This window comes from Eumetopias jubatus, unplaced genomic scaffold, assembly GCF_037043125.1.
Source record: "Eumetopias jubatus isolate StellerSeaLion01/CBP00866 unplaced genomic scaffold, mEumJub1_p1.0 scaffold_11, whole genome shotgun sequence".
Classification (NCBI taxonomy): Eukaryota; Metazoa; Chordata; class Mammalia; order Carnivora; family Otariidae; genus Eumetopias; species Eumetopias jubatus.
The window spans coordinates 23866116-23887784 of record NW_028274817.1 but is presented as its reverse complement, the minus strand read 5'-3'; the positions used below and the strand labels follow the sequence as shown (position 1 = coordinate 23887784).

General features: G+C 37.4%; 1 pseudogene; it reads right to left on the bottom strand.

Annotated features, from left to right (window-relative positions):
* Nucleotides 1-11786: 11786 nt before the first annotated feature.
* LOC114223703 (elongation factor 1-alpha 1 pseudogene) lies at nucleotides 11787-13188 on the bottom strand (annotated as a pseudogene).
* Between the last annotated feature and the right edge of the window lie 8481 nt (nucleotides 13189-21669).

Genomic DNA, 21669 nt, shown 5'->3' with positions numbered 1-21669 from the left:
GTTAAAAATAGAATTACCCTATGATCCAGCAATTGCCCTACTAGGTATTTACCCAAAGTATACAAAAATGTTGATTCAAAGGGATACATGCACCCTGATGTTTATAGCAGCAGTATCTATAATAGCCAAATTACGGAAAGAGGCCATGTGTCCATTGACTGACAAATGGATAAAGAAGAGGTGATATATATATCATATATCATATATATATCATATATATGATATATATATACATAATGAATTATTACTCAGCCATCAAAAAGAATGAAATCTTGCCATTTACAATGATGTGGATGGAGCTAGAGAGCATTATGCTAAGTGAAATAAGTCAGTCAGAGATAGACAAATACCACATGGTTTCATTCATATGTGGAAGTTAAGAAAAAAAAATGAACATAGGGAGAAAAATGAGAGAGGAAAACAAAGAAACAGACTCTAACTATAGAGAGCAAACTGAGGGATACCAGAGAGTGGTGGGCGGGAGGATAGGTTAAATAGGTGATGGACATTAAGGAATACACTTGTGATGAACACTGGATGTTGTATGTAAGTGTTGAATCACTAAATTCTACACCTGAAACTGAAACTAATATTGCACTGTATGTTAACTAACATAAATAAAAACTTGGAAGAAAAAAAATTAAAATCATTGATACATCATTATTAACTAAACTTCCATTCTGTTTCCCAAAGGAGCTGGACCAGTTTGCATTCCCACCAACAGTGTAAGAGGGTTCCCCTTTCTTCACATCCTTACCAACACCTGTTGTTTCCTGTGTTGTTAATTTTAGCCATTCTGACAGGTGTGAGGTGATATCATAGTTTTGATTTGTATTTCCCTGATGATGTATGTCTTCTTTGGAAAAATGTCTATTCATGTCTGCTGCCCATTCTTAACTAGATCATTTGTTTTTTGGGTGTTGAGTTTAATAAGTTCTTTATAGCTCTTGGATACTAACCCTTTATCAGATATGTCATTTGTAAATATCTTCTCCCATTCTGAAGGTTGCTTTTAGTTTTGTTGACTGTTTCCTTCACTGTGCAGAAACTTTTTATTTTGATGATGTCCTGGTAGTTTATTTTTACTTTTGTTTCCCTTGCCTCAGGAGACATATCTAATAACAAGTTGTTATGGCTAATGTCAAAGAGGTTACTGCCTGTGTTCTCCTCTTGGATTTTAATGATTCCCTGTCCCATACTTAGGTCTTTAATACATTTTGAATGTATTTTTGTGTATGGTGTAAGAAAGTGGTCCAGATTGATTCTTCTGCACATTTCAGTTCAGTTTTCCCAATACCATTTGTTGAAGAGACTTTTTTTCATTGGATATTGTTTCCTGTTTTGTTGAATATTAGTTGACCGTATAGTTGTGGGTTCATTTCTTGGTTTGCTACTCTGGTCTGTTGATCTATGTGTTTATTTTTGTGCCAATACCATACTATCTTGATGACTACAGCTTTGTAATATAGTTGGAAGTCTGAAATTGTGATGCCTCCAGCTTTGCTTTTCTTTTTCAAGATTGCTTTGGCTATTCAGGGTCTTTGTCTTCCATACAAATTTTTAGGATTGTTTGTTCTGGCTCTGTGAAAAATGCTGGTGGTATTTTGATGGGTATTGCATCAAATGTGTAGATTGCTTTGGGTAGTATAGACATTTATTCTTCCAATCCATGAGCATGGAATATTTTTCCATTTCTTTGTGTCACCCTCAATTTATTCCATCAGTGTTTTATAGTTTTCTGAGTACAGATCTTTTATCTCTTTGGTTAGGTTTATTCCTGAGTATCTCATAGATTTTGGTGCAATTGTAAATGGGATCAATTCCTTGATTTCTCTTCTCTTTCTTTCTCTTTCTCTGTTATTGGTGTATAAAAATGCAACAGATTTCTGTATGTTGATTTTGTATCCTGTGACTTTGCTGAATTCGGTTATCAGGTCTAGCAAATTTTTGTTGGAGTCTTTGAGCTTTCTATGTAGAGTATCATGTTATCTGCAGATATTCAAAGGTTGGCCTCTTCCTTGCTGGTTTGGATGCCTTTTATTTGTTTTTGTTGTTGTTGTTGTTGTTGTTGTTGTTGTTGTTGTCATCTGATTGCTGAGGCGAGGGCTTCCAGTACTATTAAGTAATAGTGGTGAGAGTGGTCATCCCTCTTGTTCCTGACCAGAGGAAAAGCTCTCAGGTTTTCCTCATTAAGAATTATATTAGCTGTGGGTCTTTCATATAAGGCCTTCATGATGTTGAGGTATGTTCCCTCTATCCCTACTTTGTTGAGGGTTTTTATCATGAATGGATGTTGTATTTTGTCAAGTGCTTTTTCTGCATCTATTAAAATGATCATATGGTTCTTATCACTTCTTTTGTTAATGTGGAATGTGATGTTGGTTAATTTGCAAATATTAAACCACCCTTAAAACCCAGAAATAAATCCCAGTTCATTGTGCTGAATCATTCTTTCAATGTATTGTTGGATTCAATTCGATAGTATTTTATTAAGAATTTTTGCATCCATGTTCATCAGGGATATTGGCCTTCTCTTTTTTAGTGGAGTCTTTGTCTGGTTTTGGTATCAGGGTAATGCCGGACTCATTGGATGGATTTAGAAATTTTCCTTCCTTTTCTAATTTTTGGAATAGTTTGAGAAGAATAGGTATTAACTCTTCTTTCAATGTTTGGTAGAATTCCCCTGGGAAGCCATCTGGCCCTGGACTTTTGTTTGTTGGGAGGTTTTCGATTACTGATTTAATTTCTTTGCTGGTTATTGGTCAGTTCAAGTTTTCTATTTCTTCCTGTTTCAGTTTTGGTAGTTTATATGGTTGTAGGAATTTATCCATTTCTTCCAGGTTGTCCAATTTGTTGGCATATAGTTTTTCTTTTTTTCTTTTTAAGATTTTATTTATTTGAGAGAGAGGGAGAGAGTGAGAGTGCACAGACAGGGGGAGGGGCAGTTGGAGAGGGAGAAGCAGATTCCCCACCGAGCAGGGATTCTGATGTGGGGCTCGATCCCAGGACCCTGAGATCATGACCTGAGCCGAAGGCAGCCTCTTAACCGACTGAGCCAGGTGCCCCTTTGTTTTTTTGTTGATAAATCTGGCTAGGGATTTATCAATTTTATTGATTCTTTCAATGAATCAGCTCCTGGATTCATTGATGCATTCTCCTTTTTTGTTTCTATATCATTTATTTTTGCTCTAATCTTTATTATTTCTTTTCCTGTGCTGGCTTTAGGCTTCAATTTTTCTTTTCCTAGCTCCTTTTGGTGTAAAATTAGGTTGTGTATTTGAGATTTTTCTTGCTTCTTGAGGTAGGCCTGTATTGCTAATATACTTCCCTCCTAGGACCACTTTTGCTCCATCCCAAAGGTTTTGGACTGTCGTGTTTTCATTTTCATTTGCTTCCATGTATTTTTTATTTCTTCTTTAATTTCCTGGTTAATCCATTCATTCTTTAGTAGGATGTTCTTTAACCTCCATGTATTTGTGGTCCTTCCAAATTTTTTCTTGTGGTTGACTTCATGTTTCATAGCATTGTGGTCTGAAAATATGCAGGGTATGATCTCAATCTTTTTGTACTGGTTGAAGCCTGATTTGTGACCCAGTATCTGTGATCTATTCTGGAAAATGTTTCATATGCACTCAAAAGAATGTATACTCTGCTGCTTTAGGATAAAATGTTCTGACAATATCTGTCAAGTCCATCTGGTCCAGTGTGTCATTCAAAGTCATTGTTTCCTTGTTGATTTTCTGCTTAGATGATCTGTCCATTATTGTCATTAGGGTGTTAAAGTCTCCTATTATTGTATTATTATCAATGAGTTTCTTTATGTTTATTATTAATTGATTTATATATTTGGGTGCTCCCAAGTTGGGGGATAAATATTTACAATTGTTAATTCTTTTTTTTGGATAGACCCCTTTCTTATGATATAGTGCCTGTCTTTATCTCTTTTTACAGTCTTCTTCATGTATTATTACCATCTTTGGTAAATCTAGTTTGATATAAGGATGGCTACTCTGGCTTTCTTTTGATGTCCATTAGAATGATAGATGGTTCTCCACCCCCTCACTTTCAATCCTCAGGTGTCTTTAGGTCTAAAATTAGTCTCTTGTAAGCAGCATATAGATGGGTCTTGTTTTTTTTTTTTTTTTTAATCCATTCTGACACCCTATGTCTTTTGGAGCATTTAGTCCCTTTACATTCAGTGTGATTATTAATAGATATGAATTTTGTGCCATTGTATCACTTTTTATGTCATCGTTTCTGGAGATTTTCTCTGTTCCTTTCTAGTCTTTTTTGCTTTTGGTTTTTCTTTCCCATTCGAAGAGTCCCCTTTATTATTTTTTGCAGGACTGGTTTAGTGTCATGAACTCCTTTAGTTGTTTGTTTATCTGGGAAACTATCCATATTTCTATTCTGAATGACAGACTTGGTGGATGGAGTATTCTTGGCTGCATATTTTTCTCATTTACCACATTGAATATATTGTGCCACTCTCTTCTAGCCTGCAAAGCTTCTGTGGAGATATCTGCTGCTAACCTTATTTGTCTTCCCTTGTAAGTTAGGGACTTTTTTGTCTTGTTGTTTTAGGATTTTTTTCTTTATCTCTATATTTTGCAAATTTAACTACACTATGTCTTGGTGTTGGTCTGCTTTTGTTGATTTTGATGGGAGTTCTCCGTACCTCCTGGATTTGGATGTCTGTTTCCTTCCCCAGATTAGGGAAGTTTTCAGCTATAATTTGCTGAAATAAACATTCTGCCCCTTTTCCCCTCTCTTCTTCTGGGACTCCTATTATATGAATGTTATTATGCTTTATGGATTCACTGGGTTCCCTAAGTCTACATTCGTGATCCAATATTTTTTCTTACCTTCTTTCTGACTTCATTATTTTCCATAATTTTATCTTTTTATTGGTTTTTATTATTTTTTTAAATTATTTATTTGAGAGAGAGAGAGACAGAGAAACAGAGCACAAGAAGGTGGAGGGGCAGAGGGAGAGGGAGAAGCAGACTCCCCACTGAGCAGGAAGCCAGATGACATGGGACTTGATTCCAGGACGCTGAGATCATGACCTGAGCTGAAAGCAGACACTTAACTGACTGAGCCACCCAGGCATCCCCATAATTTTATCTTTTTAATCATTTATTTGTTCCTCTGCTTCTTCCATCCTTGTGATCATTACATCCAGTTGGTTTTGCATGTTGGTTATAGCTCTTTTTTATTTTGGCCTGACTAGTTTTTAGGTCTTTTATCTCTGCTATAAGGCACTCCCTGGTGTCTCTATGCTTTTTTAAAGCCCAGCTAGTATCCTTATGACTGTTGTTTTAAATTCTGGTTCAGACATGTTATTTATATTTATTTTGATTAGATCCCTGGCCATGGCCTTTTCTTGTTCTTTCTTTTGGGATGAATTACTCCTTCTTGGTATTTTGTCTAAGCCACTGTCTTCTGTGTTTTAGGAAAGCCTGTTATGTTTCCTTCTCCTGAGAGTAATCATTTTATAAAGAGATCATATACTGTCCAAGGCCCAGTGATTCAGGGATCATTTCTGGCATATGCTGTTTGCACTCTGCTGATGTGTTTTGGTCACTCTTTCCCTCAGGTCAATCCTCTGTAATGTTTCTCCTCGCCTGCAGTGGGGTGTTTTGACCTTGTCTACTGTGTGGTGAGTTTTTACTAGGTGTGCTCTGATCTGCTTGTTAACAGAGATCTATTGCTATTTCCACTTGAGTTGAAGCTTTGTAGCACTCTATGGTCAGTAGTTGTGTTGTGTGTGAGGGTTTGCTTGTCTTCTGGGGGAGGGGCCCACTGTTCCAGTTCTCAGGCACATTTGTCCTAGTAAAGCAGCACTTGCAGAGTGTGGGGGTGGGGCTTAGTGAAGTTGAGTCACCACTGTTGGTGCTGTGCTGTTTCCTGAAGTTAGTTTATGCTGAGAGGTAGGGGAGAAAAATGACACCAGCCCTCTTCCTCACCCTGGAGAGGGGAGTTCACGCCTGTCAGTGTCCAGGAAGCCCTCACAGAAGACCAAATAATCTCCCCTCATGTGTCCCAGGTGTCCCTCAGATCCCTGCCTTCACCTTGTCTGTGTCCTGGCTATCTGCCTGCCTTGCAGTGCAGTGCACCTGTTTATCCCAGGCAGGCCAGCTGAATTTTAAAACTCCAGACTTTAGGTATCTGGCATGGTGAAGACCCATGCTCATCTTCTGGGTAGGGGAGTCTCACTGTACTGGGACTGGTACAGGTTTGTCCCAGAAAGGCAGTCAGACCAAAGCACAGGAGCTTGGTGTTTGGAGTAAAGACCAGCAAAAAGCTGGTGTCCAGGTTAGCCACTTCAGCTGGTGTCTTTATGCCTATGCTGAGGGGTGGGGGAACATAATGGCACCCTCTGGCTCTTTTGTCCCTTGAGAGGCAGTGCCATCTCTCCCAGATGCACTCAGAGAAGGGGGAACACTCTCTCCCAGTGCATCCCAGGGTATCATCAGATTGTGCCTTCTTCCCCCAGGTTCTCTGCCCTCCTCCATAGGAGCACTGCAGTGCTCACCAGGCTCTGTACCCTCTGTAGCATGGACCTCTAAAACTCCAGTCTTTGAGATCTGCTGGTTGTAAGAACTCACAAAAATCAGCCCCTCTTGTTTTCCCAGTCAATGGCTTTGGGAGTATTTTCCTTGTGCGATCCCTTGTGTGCTCCCTTTCTCTCTCTCTCTCTCCCTATCTCTCTCTCTTTCACCTCTTTCTGTGATCAAGGCTTCTTCCTCTCTGCAGCACCCGGGATCCTCTTCTCCCCCAAATCACGTCTCTGCACTTCCTACCTTTCATAATGTGGCCTCTTCTCTCCCTCTAGCTGTGTAATTTGTTCTGTCAGTCTTCAGATCAATTATTTGGATATTCAGAATGATTTGGTATTTATCTAGTTGTGTTCAAGGGATGAGGCAAGCCTTGGATCTTCCTGTTACTCCACCATCTTAGCTCATTGATCCAAAACCCATCCCCTCACTTTCAATCTGTAGGTGTCTTTAGTCTAAAATAAGTCTCTTGTAAGCAGCATTCAGGTGGGTCTTATTTTTTTATCCATTCTGACACACTATGTCTTTTGATTGGACTGTTTAGTCCACTTACATTCAGAATAATTATTGATAGATATGCATTTAGTGCCATTTTATTACTTGTTTTATTGTTTCTGGAGATTTTCTCTGTTCCTTTCTTGTCCTTGTCACTTTTGGTCTTTCATTTCCACTCTAAGAGTCCCCTTTAATGTTTCTTGAAGGGTTGGTTTAGTGGTCACAAACTCCTTTAGTTTTTGTTTGTCTGGGAAACTCTATCTCTCCTTCTGTTCTGAATGATGGCCTTGCTGCTCTCAGGGAAGCACTCCAAGAAGAGTGAATAATCTCCCCACTGTCCATTCCAGGCATTTTTCAGATCGCCATTTTCACACTTTCTGCCTCTTGTTTGCCTGCCTTCTCTCCAGGAACAGTGCTGTGCCCTCCAGCCTCTATCCCAGCCCAGCCTGCTAATTTTTAAAACTCTAGGCTCTAGGCACGCAGTGTGGGAAGGGGCCTGTGCTAGTCTTCTGGGGGAGGGTCTCACTGTGCTGGGAATGAGGGAGGTTTGACCAAGAAGGGCAGTCACACCAGAGTGCAGGGGCATGGGACTTGGAGCAAGCAAGCTAAAGAGCCAGTGTTTGGGCTGAGTTGCCCTTGGCATATAGCTTGGCATTTATGCTTGGTGGGGTGGCAGGAAATGATGCCTGCTGTTTTCTTTGGCCCCTGGAGAGGCATCTCTGTGAACGCTACCTCTCAGGGACATGATCCACAAAGAGTGAATAATCTCCCCCCATCTGCCCAGGCCTTCCTCAGATTGTGCCATCTGCCCCCCGAGTTTTTTGCCAGCCTTCTCAGTAGCAGTAGGGCAGTGCCCTCGGGGATCTATCCCAGCCAAGCCTGCCAACCTTTAAAATTTCAGTCTTCAAGCTCTGCTGGTTGCAAAAACTCACAAAAATCAGCTCCTCTCATTTTCCCAGCCAGTGGCCTTGGAGAAGTATTCTCTTCGTGCATTCCCCTGTGTGCTCCTCTCCCTCACACCTTTTTCTGTTACCAGTGTTCCCACACTTCCACAGCACCTGCAATCTTTTTCTCACCCAAACCATGTCTCTGCACTTCCTACCTTCCTCAGTGTGGCCTTTTCTCTCCCTCTAGTTGTGGAGTTTGTTCTGTCAGTCCTCAGATTGATTTCTTGGGTATTCAGAATGATTTGATAGTTATCTATTTGTGTTTGAGGGACAAGATGAGCCTAAGGTCCTCCTACTATGCCAACATCTTAGCTCCCTCTCTAATTTTTATTTTTGATAAATGCATCATAATAATGATGGTAATAGAATGGGAAAATGAAACTGAGTGGAGGATATATGGGAACTCTCTTGTGTTAAGGTTCTCCAGAAAAACAGAACCAAAAGGCCATATGTATACACACACACACACACACACACACACACAGTTTAGTGGTATATAATAGAGTATATAATAGTATGGGTTAGTTCCAGTCCAAGTCCAAAGGTGTGTGTGTGTGTGTGTGTGTGTGTGTATACATAAACAAAACCCTTACAATGTCCTAGTTCCAGGCAGTCAGAAAGAAGGAAATTCCCTCTTACTCAAGAGATGGTCAGTGTTTTTGTTCTATTCAGTTCTTCAAATGATTGAATGGATTTCACAACCTAAGGGAGCACAACATGTTTTATTCAGTCTACTGATTGGAATCTTAATCTCATCCAGAAACACTCTCATAGACATAACTAGAATGTTTGAACAAATGTCAGGGCATCCCATGTCCTAGTCAGGTTCATATATAAAATTAACCATCACATCCCTATACTAACTTTTTAGCTTTTGTATAAATCTAAAATTATTCCCAAATAAAAATTCATCTAAAAAATCTATCTAGAATGTTTTAGTTATAGTGATGGAGGGATCAAATTGGACAACTGCTATCAATCTCTTCTAGGTGTCACTTTGATACAAATTAATAACAACTGCCCTCAAATCACTATAGGCTCCTTGAGGAGTTGTTGACTTTAAGTGAGGGCAGGACTTGATGGTATTCATCTCTATATCTCGAACACATAGCAGAGCCCTTGACAAATATTTTTTGAATGAATTGACATTATAACCTCATCATAAAAAGTTTCAAATTGAATTTTCATGGAAATGGGATAGGAAACTTTCTCCCAACTTCCTCACGTTTAAAAAAGTTCTTCAGAGGAGGCTCTCAGAAGGGTTAAAAAAGTACCTTTTATATATCAAGTGGAGCAATGGAGAAGTAAGTGGCTGCAAATCACTCTTGGGGGTCTCCCAACATATGAAAGCTGTTCAAGCTGTGCCTCCATGTTTTATGATGTCAGCAAGGGCCTTCTCAGTGAATGATTACAACCTTGTATTTATTCACTATCCATCTTTTATCTTATAATGCAATTGCTGTTCCAAGTTGTAAATTTGAACATTCTTATTTGGGTTTTTCAAAGCATGTAACCTAGAGTCCTGTGGATGTATGATTTTCCATGTTACTGCAGGATCTTATCACAAAGTACATTCTTTAACATTCTCACATTTGAGTTTAGAGGCATATATGCATGAAACCTTTTGGGGGAAGGGTCATACATGTTTTTTTTGAAATTAAAATGTGCAAGTATTTTCAGCTTCTCTCCTGCTTTATTCTAAAACTTCAAGTAAATATTAAACGAATGTGAGCAAGAAATATAGAATGTATACTCTTAAGCCCTGAGTTTAGGGCATATATAGCATGAATTGTTATAATAATATTTTCCATGATTTTATCTTCATTTGAAGTAGTTTCAAGTGTAGACTTTAATCGAAAATATTTATTTTGAAGACAGTATTTAAAATTTTTATTCATCAATTAGATCTGTATTTAAGTTCTTGAAATAAACTGAGGTTAGAACAATAGAGAAAAAGGAAGGAGATTGAGAAAAAGAAAGTCAATGACTTAGGATAAAGTGTCAAGTTGGGAGAAGAGAGGGCAGGATATTTTCACTGAGTTTTGACAAAGGAAAAAAAAAAAACTCATGCTCTTCTGGAAACAGTCCTCAGGATAAAGGCAGAAAACTGCAGATAATTCACAAATCTACCAGTGCAAAGAAGGGAGATCCTTGAAATTTATCCATTTAATCACATTGATGAGAACCTCTTGTCTAGATTATTATCATAACAGGGGTTGTTTAGTATTCCACCCATGTTTGAAGTAGTAAATAGGAATTCTTACAGGAGCCTGGGCACATTCTGGCCATGAGAAGAGACCTCCCTCTTACCCTAGTCCCATTTATATGATCTCATTACCATCTGTGATGGTTAATTTTGTGTCAGTTTGGCTAGGCCCAGTTATTTAGTCAAACACTAATCTAGGTTTTGCTGTGAAGGTATTTTTCCTATGTGGTTAATAGCTACAATCAGTTGACTTTAATTAAAGGAGATTACCCTTGATAATATAGATCTCATCCAATCAGTTTAAGGTCTTAAAAGCAAAAACAGGTTTTCTGGAGAAAAAAAAATTCTGCCTCACGATTGCAGAATTAACTCTCACTTGAGTTTCTAATCAGCTGGCCTGCCTGATAGTTTTCATACTTGCCAGTTCCTACAATTGTATAAGCCAATTTCTTAGAAATAAATCATATATTTTATATACAATATATATATATTTCCCTATTCAGTTTTTCTGGAGAATCCTGACTGATATACCATCCTTATCCCTAAGTTTTTAAATGAATTTAAAACTAAGTAGAATATAATTATTATAATGGAAGCAATCAGTAAAATTATATATAATAATCTTCTCTTTGTACTCTTCAGCCTTGTCATCAGTTTGGTGGATAGCTGGTCAATGAAATTAGGAAAGCTATTTTCAAAAGTGCGTGAAGTAGAAAAGTCTTAATTTAATATTTCCTGGTTCTAATTAGAATGATTGATGGAGATGTTGTATAATCATATAGAACTGATCAGAATTTAGAAATTATAAGTGCCTTTCCTCTGAAGGTCAAGTGGTCTACAAGTGGGAAAAATATAAATTCTCTCAAAATCCTTAAATATTTTCAAGATACATATATTTCTCATATCACTATCTCTACTATACATAGCAGAATTGACAACATTTTTTGTAATGATGAGTATATGGCTACTGAGCACTAAAAAAGCAGCTAGTATGATGGAGAAACTAAATTTTAAATTTTATTAATTTTGATTAATTTAAATGTAAATATAAAGGACGTGTGACTTGTGGCTACCATATTGGACAAGTATAGACTTTATTATATGTATTTTAAATATGAACCTTAAGTTTAAGTAAAAAAAACAAACATTTCTGGTGTCAGTAAACTGAGTAATATAATTATGGTTCATTCAGTCTGTTTCTTATGTCACTTAAAATGTAAATTTCCATGATTATGTTCTCTGAAGATAGTATAAAAACATGTATTATTTTATTCTATTCTATTTTATTTTATTTTTATTTTTCTCATTAAACATTTGTTTTAATGGGCCTCAAAATTCTGTGACAGATTTTTGGTCAAGTTGTTTCCATTAAAAAAGTACTGATTTTAAAAATTAATAACTTAAAACTGACACACACACACACAAAACAAATGGTCCACAAACATTCTTCTTTCCTTTTGAAGGTTTTACAATGCAATGCACCCATTAACCAGTCTTTTACTATTAAATTTAACAACCAGTTGACACAAACAGTTATGAGACCATTCTTCCACCACTGATTAAGACTGCAGTGGCAGGTATTGGGGTTAATATTCATTTAGCCTTCTGAGCTTTCTGGGCAGGCTTGGTGACCTTGCCAGTTCCAGCTGCCTTCTTGTCCACTGCTTTGATGACACTCACAACAACCATCTGTCTCATATCACAAACAGCAAAATGGCCCAGAGTAGGATAGTCAGAGAAGCTCTCAACACATATAGACCTTGCCAGGAACCATATCAATGATGGCAGCGTCACTGGATTTCAAGAACGTGGGGCCATTTTCCAACTTTTTTCCAGAACGATGATCAATCTTCTCCTTCATCTCAGCAAACTTGTAAGCAATGTGAGTTGGGTGACAGTCCAGCACAGGTACATATCCAGCACTGATTTGGCCTGGATGGTTCAGGATAATCACCTGAGCTGTGAAGCCAGATGCTTCCATTGGTGGGTCATTTTTGCTGTCACCAGCCGCTTTACCACAATGAACATCTTTGACAGATAGGTTCTTGTCATTGAAGCATACATTGTCCCCAGGAACAGCCTCACTCAAACTTCATGGTGCCTTTCAACACACTTGACTATGGTTGTAACACTGACTGGAGCAAAGGTGACCACCATGCTGGGTTTAAGAACACCAGTCTCCACTCAACCCAGAGGGACGGTACCAATATCACCAATTTTGTAGATGTCCTGGAGGGGCAGACATAAGGGCTTGTCAATTGGACGAGTTGATGGCAGAATACAATCCAGAGCTTCAAGCAGCATGGTTCCACTGGCTTTGCCATCTTTATGGGTGACTTTCCATCTCTTGGACGAAGGCATGTTAGTATTTGTCTGCAGCATATTGTCACCATCCCAACCAGAAATTAGCACAGATGCTACTGTGTCAGGGTTGTAGCCAATTTTCTTAATGTAGGTGCTGACTTCCTTAACAATTTCCTTATATCTCTTCTAGCTGTAGGGTGGTGCAGTGGAATCCATTCTGTTAACACTAATAATTAGTTGTTTCACACCCAGTGTGTAAGCCAGAAGGGCATGTTCACGGGTCTTCCCATTCTTGGAGATACCTGCTTCAAATTCACAACAACAGCAGCAACAATCAGGGCATCAAAGTCAGCCTGAGATGTGCCTGTAATCATGTTTTTGATAATGTCTCTGTGTACTGAGGCATCAATGATGGTCACATAATACTTGCTGTTCTCAAATCTCCACAGGGAGGTATCAATGATGATACCATGTTCACATTCAATTTTCAGTTTATCTAAAACCCAGTCATACTTGAAGGGGCCTTTTCCATCTAAGCAGTCTCCTTCTCAAATTTTACAATAGTCCTTTTGTCGATCCCACCACATTTGTAGATCAGATGACCAGTAGTGATAGATTTGCTCAAATCTACATGTCCAGTGATGACAATGTTGATATGAGTCTTTTCCTTTCCCATTTTGGTTTAGGTGTCGTGGTAGTTTACATGACACCTGTGTTCTGGCAACAAATCCATTGTGAAAAAGGAAACATACTATTTTATAAAAGGTTTTATTCACAACGTGAATATTTTTTATTTAAATTCAATTAACCAACATATAGTACATCATTAGTTTCAGATATAGAGTTCAGTAATTCATCAGTTGCATCTAACACCCAGTGCTTATCATATCATTTTGTACAGCATTTGAAATGTATTTTTGGTAATAAGAAGTAGATTTTATCATTTAATAATTTTACATTGTTAGTGCCACTTGTCATTCATCGATATGATGGCATTTTTTCCATAGAGAATACAAAGTTAACTTTTTTGTTTGAGTTGAGATAACTTGAGTATTTTTTATGTCTGAGATTACATCCATCCAAAATAAATGAGTATATCTTGTCATAACATATCTAGTTTTTACAAACAATTATGTATGCACAACAATTTCAGTGTTAAATATCATTACATTAGATTTTTGGGGAACTGTGTAGTACAAAATAATAAACATTTATTTAGACTAAGGATAAGGGGGCTTAAGCATGTCAGGATCATTCAAAATCTGAAGGGTATTATTTTTTTTTATTATTATGTTATGTTAATCACCATACATTACATCATTAGTTTTTGATGTGGTGTTCCATGATTCATTGTTTGCGTATAACACCCAGTGCTCCATGCAGTACATGCCCTCTTTAATACTCATCACCAGGCTAACCCATCCCTCCCACCCCCTCCCCTCTAGAACCCTCGGTTTGTTTCTCAGAGTCCATAATCTCTTATGGTTCATCTCCCCCTCTGATTCCCCCCCCTTCATTCTTCCTGAAGGGTATTATTCTTTTACTAAGGAGAAGAAAATATAACCTTCAAAGCAACTTCTTACAAGGTGTACTTTGGGCCTTTGAGTATAGCCATAAACTCTCCTTTCATATTTTCTCATTTGGAAATGAGTCTCCGAGATTAGCCATATTGCCACAGTGAGATGTTGAACATTTATGAAGAAATAGCTCCCCCAAAACTTGTCTGTGTAAATCTAACTACAGATTAAATTATAGAGGAATATTTTCATTGAGAATCATCTGAACCAATGACAAAGCCACAACTAGAGGTATGCCTTGGGATTTACATTCAAGAATAAATTGTTTCTTTGTAGCAAGCTTTTTTTTTTTTAAACCAAAATAGGGACAAATCCAAGTGAATTTACAAGAATAATGGACACTTGCAGAAATTCTGAGATGTATAGTGGTTACAAATATGATTCTTTCTCAACTTGTCTGAACCCAAGCCACACATTTTGAAAAATGAACTGGAATTTCTTGAAATTTCCTGGAGTATTCCTAAGCAGGATTTTAAGAATTTGAGGTCCTTTGCTGCTTTCTTTTATATGAGTGTACATCTTCCTAGAACTATGCAGTCTGTTTTTTAATTCATGGAACTTTTCTCAGTTTAGTTTCATTCAACATTGATTAAGTGCATGTTGTATGTCCAGAAGGAACAAAAGCATAAATATGTGTTTCCAGAAGTTCTTTGTATCTCCATCCTAGCTACATTTTATAGACTATAGCTCTTTGAAGGCTATGACTAGATCCGTTATTTAATGGGTAACCTAAGCCCTCCATACACTGCAATATTTATTTACTGACAAAGGAATGCTGCAAAGAAATGCATGTGATGATAATCAGATTTTCTTGGCTAAATGTGGAAGACTTCATTGTTACCAGTTCACCAAATGGAATGGGAATTAAACTTGTGCTTATTTAGTTTCAACTCCCATTGGCTACATATAAGGTTGTCATTGAATAAAAACTTTTGAGATTATCCTTTTGTGATTAATTTCTGTTCGGGGAAAAAAACATATCATAAAGTATTTTACCCACTTTCCTACACCATTCCTCTTTTTCCATTTTGGGGGTTAGAACAGATAGAGTTAATGGTACTGTTGGGACTAAGGGAATCAGATATTTAATGCTTTTCACTTTATTTCAAATGACCCTTTAAATGTCTGCTTTGGGGATGAAACTCATCATTCTGTGAGGATAATACAAGAAATATTTTATCTCAGTTACAAACAAAGTACCCCCTGGCACAAGACTTTTAAAATCTTTGGCATTAAACCTCTTGAAACCCATCTGTGTTGAAAATTAATTTTTTTGCTTTGGGGCATATTATATTTACATATTTTCTTCTTATTTCACAATATTTAATCTAGTGAGAAAATAGCTTCTTAGGCGAAGCATAGAATCCAACTCACAGGCCACAAGGTGGGGAAATCTCTGCAATGTAAAACCACATTGTTTTTATTGAGTATAAAATGAGTATATTATTTATAACAGTAATCATTTTAAAGCAGCAAATACACGGTGATTTCGTCATATTTTTCATGGTTTTATTATTTATATGAAACTTATTTAATCAAATACATTGAATTTCAATGAAAAATTAATGAAAGTAAACTATGCATATAATTATGTATTCAAAATTCTTCATTCAATGGGCAACTGTAATCCTCAAGTTGCTCAGAAAAGCAATGTCCGTGGTTTTGCCTTTTTTTCTGAGTAGAATAAAGCTGCACTGAAGAATGATTATCTGCTCTCTTTTTCTTTAGTTGTGTTGTCTTAAACCTGTGGCTTTCAGCAGAAGGTGCTTTTGTCCCAGAAGGGATATTTCTTTTGGCAATTTCTGGAGGAATTTTTAGTTGTCATGATTGGGGAAGGAAGGTGCTACTAGCATTTACTGAACAGAGGCCAAGCATGATGCTAAACATCCTAAAAAGCACAGGACATCCCCACAGAACAGAGAATTACCCAGTGCAAAATGTCAGTAGTGTCAAGGGTGAGAAAAAAAGAGAAAAAAGGTTCAAAGCAGAAAATCTCATCCAAAAGGAAACTGAATTTATATCAAACAATTATACTGTACATTTCTGTATTCAAATGCTAGGTCCTCTCATAAACTAACCCATAAACTTCTTTAATATTTTAAGGTTCTATTTAAATTCCTGTTAACATACAGTGTAATATTAGTTTCAGGTATGCACTATAGTGATTCAACACTTCCGTAAACACCTGGTGATCATCACAATAGGTGCACTCCTTAATCCCCATCACCTAATTTAACTCATCCCCCCACCCCCCTCTCCTCTGGTAAACATCAATTTGTTCTCTATAGTTAAGAGTCTGTTTCTTGGTTTGTTTCTCTCTCTCTTTCCCTTTGCTCATTTGCTTTGTTTCTTAAATTTGTTTCTTAAATTACACATAAGTGAAATCAAATGATATTTCTGTTGATATTTCTGTATTAAGGAGTCAATTCCACTTACAACTGCACCCAAAACCATAAGATACCTAGGAATAAATCTAACCAAAGAGGCAAAGAATCTGTACTCACAAAACCATAAAATACTCATGAAAGAAATTGAGGAAGACACAAAGAAATGGAAAAATGTTCCATGTCGTGGATTGGAAGAACAAATAGTGTGAAGATGTCAATGCTACCTAGAGTAATCTACACATTTAATGCAATCCCTATCAAAATACCATCCACTTTTTTCAAAGAAATTGAACAAATAATCCTAAAATTTGTATGGAACCAGAAAAGACCCCGAATAACCAGAGGAATGTTGAAAAAGAAAAGCAAAGCTGGTGGCATCACAATTCCGGACTTCAAGCTCTATTACAAAGCTGTCATCATCAAGACAGTATGGTACTGGCACAGAAACAGACACATAGATCAATGGAACAGAATAGAGGGCCCAGAAAGGGACCCTCAACTCTATGGTCAACTAATCTTTCACAAAGCAGGAAAGAATGTCCAGTGGAAAAAAACAGTCTCTTCAACAAATGATGTTGGGAAAATTGGACAGCCACATGCAGAAGAATGAAACTGGACCATTTCCTTACACCACACACAAAAATAGACTCAAAATGGTTGAAAGACCTAAATGTGAGACAGGAGTCCATCAACATCCTAAAGGAGAACACAGGCAGCAACCTCTTCAACCTCAGCCGCAGCAACTTCTTCTTAGAAACATCTCCAAAGGCAAGGGAAGCAAGGGCAAAGATGAACTATTGGGACTTCATCAAGATAAAAAGCTTTTTTTTTATGTTGGGATTGACTCCTTAATTTCTCTTTCTTCTGTCTTGTTGCATAGGAATGCCACTGATTTCTGAGCATTGATTTTATATCCTGCCACATTACTGAATTCCTGTATGAGTTCTAGCAGTTTTGGGGTGGAGTCTTTTGGGTTTTCCACATAAAGTATCATATCATCTGCAAAGAGTGAGAGTTTGACTTCTTCATTGCCAATTCGAATGCCTTTTATTTCTTTTTGTTGTCTGATTGCTGTGGCTAGGACTTCTAATACTATGTTGAATAGCAGTGGTGATAGTGGACATCCCTGCTATGTTCCTGACCTTAGGGGGAAAGCTCTCAGTTTTTCCCCATTGAGAATGATATTCGCTGTGGGTTTTTCATAGATAGCTTTTAAGATATTGAGGTATGTACCCTCTATCCCTATACTCTGAAGAGTTTTGATCAAGAAAGGTTGTTGTACTTTGCCAAATGCTTTTTCTGCATCTATTGGGAGGATCGTATGGTTCTTGTTCTTTCTTTTATTAATGTATTATATCACATTGATTGATTTGCAGATGTTGAACCAACCTTGCAGCCCAGGAATAAATCCCACTTGGTCATTATGAATAATCCTTCTAATGTACTGTTGGATCCTATTGGCTAGTATTTTGGTGAGAATTTTTGCATCCATGTTCATCAGGGATATTGGTCTGTATTCTCCTTTTTGATGGGGTCCTTTGTCTGGTTTGGGGATTAAGGTAATGGTGGCCTCGTAAAATGAGTTTAGAAGTTTTCCTTCCATTTCTATTTTTTGGAACAGTTTCAGAAAGATAGGTATTAAATCTTCTTTAATGTTTGGTAGAATTCCCCTGGGAAGCTATCTGGCCCTGGGCTTTTGTTTTTTTGGGAGATTTTTTTATTACTGCTTCAATTTCCTTAGTGGTTATAGGTCTGTTTAGGTTTTCCATTCTTCCTGGTTCAGTTTTGGTAGTTTATACATCTCTATGAATGCATCCATTTCTTCCAGATTATCTAATCTGTTGGCATATAGTTGCTCATAATATGTTCTTATAATTCTTTGTATTTCTTTGGTGTTGGTTGTGATCTCTCCTCTTTCATTCATGATTTTATTTATTTGGGTCATTTCTTTTTTCTTTTTGATAAGTCTGGCCAGAGGTTTATCAATCTTATTCATTCTTTCAAAGAACCAGCTCCTAGTTTCATTGATCTGTTCTACTGTTCTTTTGGTTTCTATTTCCTTGATTTCTGCTCTGATCTTTATTATTTCTTTTTTCCTGCTTTATTTGCTGTTTAGGCTTTATTTGCTGTTCTTTCTCTGGCTCCTTCAGGTGTAGGGTTAGGTTGTGTATTTGAGACCTTTCTTGTTTCTTGAGAAAGGTATTGCTATATACTTTCTTCGGAGGATTGCCTTTGCTGCATCCCAAAGATTTTGAACAGTTGTGTTTTCATTTTCATTTGTTTCCATGAATTTTTTAAATTCTTCTTTAATTTCCTGGGTGACCCTTTCCTTCTTTAGTAGGATGCTCTTTAGCCTCCATGTATTTGGGTTCTTTCTGACTGTCGTCTTGTGACTGAGTTCTAATTTAAAGCATTGTGGTCTGAAAATATGCAGGGCATGATCCCAATCTTTTGGTACCAGTTGAGACCTGATTTGTGACCTAGGATCTGATCTATTCTGGAGAATGTTCCATGGGCACTAGAGAAGAATGTGTATTCCGTTGCTTTGGGATGGAATGTTCTGAATATATCTGTAAAGTCCATTTGGTCCAGTGTGTCATTTAAAGTCTTTATTTCCTTGTTGATCTTTTGCTTAGATCATCTGTCCATTTCAGTGAGGGGGTTCTTAAAGTCCCCTACTATTACTGTATTGTTGTCGATGTGTTTCTTTGCTTTTGTTATTGACTGGCTGCTCCCATGTTAGGGGCATAGATATTTACAATTGTTAGATCCTCTTGTTGGATAGGCCATTTAAGTATGATATAGTGTCCTTCCTCATCTCTTATTATAGACTTTGGTTTAAAATCTAATTTGTCTGATATAAGGATTGCCACCCCAACTTTCTTTTGGTGTCCATCAGCATGGTAAATGGTTTTCCACCCCCTCACTTTCAATGTGGGGGTGTCTTTGGGTCTAAAATGAGTCTCCTGCAGACAACATATTGACAGGTCTTGTTTTTTTTTTTTATCCAGTCTGGTACCCTCTGTCTTTTGATTGGGGCATTTAGCCCATTTACATTCAGGGTAACTACTGAAAGATATGAATTTAGTGCCATTGTATTGCCTGTAAGGTGACTGTGACTGTATATTGTCTGTGTTCCTTTCTGATCTATGCTGCTTTTAGGCTCTCTCTTTGCTTAGAGGACCCCTTCCAATATTTCCTGTAGGGCTGGTTTTGTGTTTGCAAATTCCTTTAGTTTTTGTTTCTCCTGGAAGCTTTTTATCTCTCCTTCTATTTTCAGTGACAGCCTAGCTGGATATAGTATTCTTGGCTGCATATTTTTCTCATTTAGTGCTCTGAATATATCATGCCAGTCCTTTCTGGCCTGCCAGGTCTCTGTGGATAGGTCTGTTGCCAATCTAATGTTTCTACCATTGTAGGTTACAGATCTCTTCTCCCGATATGCTTTCAGGATTTTCTCTTTGTTTCTGAGACTTGTAAGTTTTACTATTAGATGTCGGGGTGTTGATCTATTTTTATTGATTTTGAGGAGGGTTCTCTGTGCCTCCTGGATATTGATGCCTGTGTCCTTCCCCAAATTAGGGAAGTTCTCTGCCATAATTTGCTCCAGTAAACCTTCTGCCCCTCTCTCTCTTTCTTCTTCTTCTGGGATCCCAATTATTCTAATATTGTTTTGTCTTACGGTATCACTTATCTCTTGAATTCTGCCCTCATGATCCAGTAGTTGTTTATCTCTGTTTTTCTCAGCTTCTTTACTTTCCATCATTTGGTCTTCTATATCACTAATTCTCTCTCCTCTCATATATCCTAGCAGTTAGAGCCTCCATTTTTGATTGCACCTCATTAATAGCCTTTTTTGATTTCGACTTGGTTAGATTTTAGTTCTTTTATTTCTCCAGAAAGGGTTTCTCTAATATCTTCCATGCTTTTATCAAGCCCAGCTGGTATATTTATAATCGTCATTCTGAACTCTAGTTCTGACATCTTACTAATGTCCATATTGATTAGGTCCCTGGCAGTCAGTACTGCCTCTTGTTCTTTTTTTTTTTCTTGAGGTGATTTTTTCCGTCTTGTTATTTTGTCCAGAAGAGAATAGATGAATGAGAGAACAAAATGCTAACAGGGTAACAACAACCCCAGAAAAATATACACTAAACAAATCAGAAGAGACCTGAAACCAGGGGGAATGAAAGAAAAAAGAATGAAAAAGAGAAAGATAAAAAAAAGAATATAATCAAATATGATCAGGCTGGTGAATAAATCAGTGCCACATACTAGATTTTGGCCGTATTTTGGTCTGTTAGAAGAAAGTGCCTCCCAAAATTTTCAAGAAAGAAAAGCTTATATATGAACAAAAATAAGGGTAAATACGATGAAGGGATGGAATATGAGTTAAAAATGAGAAGTATAAAAGATTTTATAAAAAGGAATTGATAATATAAGAAGTTTGTTGAAAAAAGAAAGAAGAGAAATTAAAAAAAATAAAGGAAGAGAATGTGATTAGGCAGGAGACTAGAACAGAGCCATACACTAGAGATTTAGGGTATATTTTGGTCTGTTAGAAGAAACTGTATCCCAAAATTTTAAAGAGTGAACAACTTATATATATACCAAAAATAAGGTTAACTACTATGAAGGGATAGAATATGACTCTAAAAATGAAAAATAAAAAAAGATTTTTTAAAAAGGGATTCATAAGATGTTGGTTGAAAAAGGGAAAAACATTCAAAAAAAGAAAAAAAAGAAAGTTAAAAAAATTAACTTTGAAAGACTAAAGAATCAGGGGGAAAAATACCATGAATTTTATGTGCTGTATTCCCCTAGTGCTGGCATTCTGCCATTCTCATTGATTGGTAAACTTGGTCTTGGCTGGCTGTTCTTGCTGATCTTCTGGGGGAGGGGCCTGTTGCAGTGATTCTCAAATGTCTTTGCCAGAGGTGGAATTGCACCACCTTTGTCAGGGGCCGGGCTAAGTAATCTGCTCAGGTTTGCTCTCCGTAGCTTTTGTTCCCTGCAACCTTCCAATACAGCTTTGGAGAATGAGAGTGAAAATGGGGGCCTCCCAATTTCTGCCCCAGTGGAGCCGAGAGCTCAGGGCCCCACTCCTCAGTGAGCCCTAGAGCAAAGCAATCAATCACTCCTGTCTCCCTGGTCTCCGGCTGCACGCCATGATCACCCGGCCTGTGATGGAGC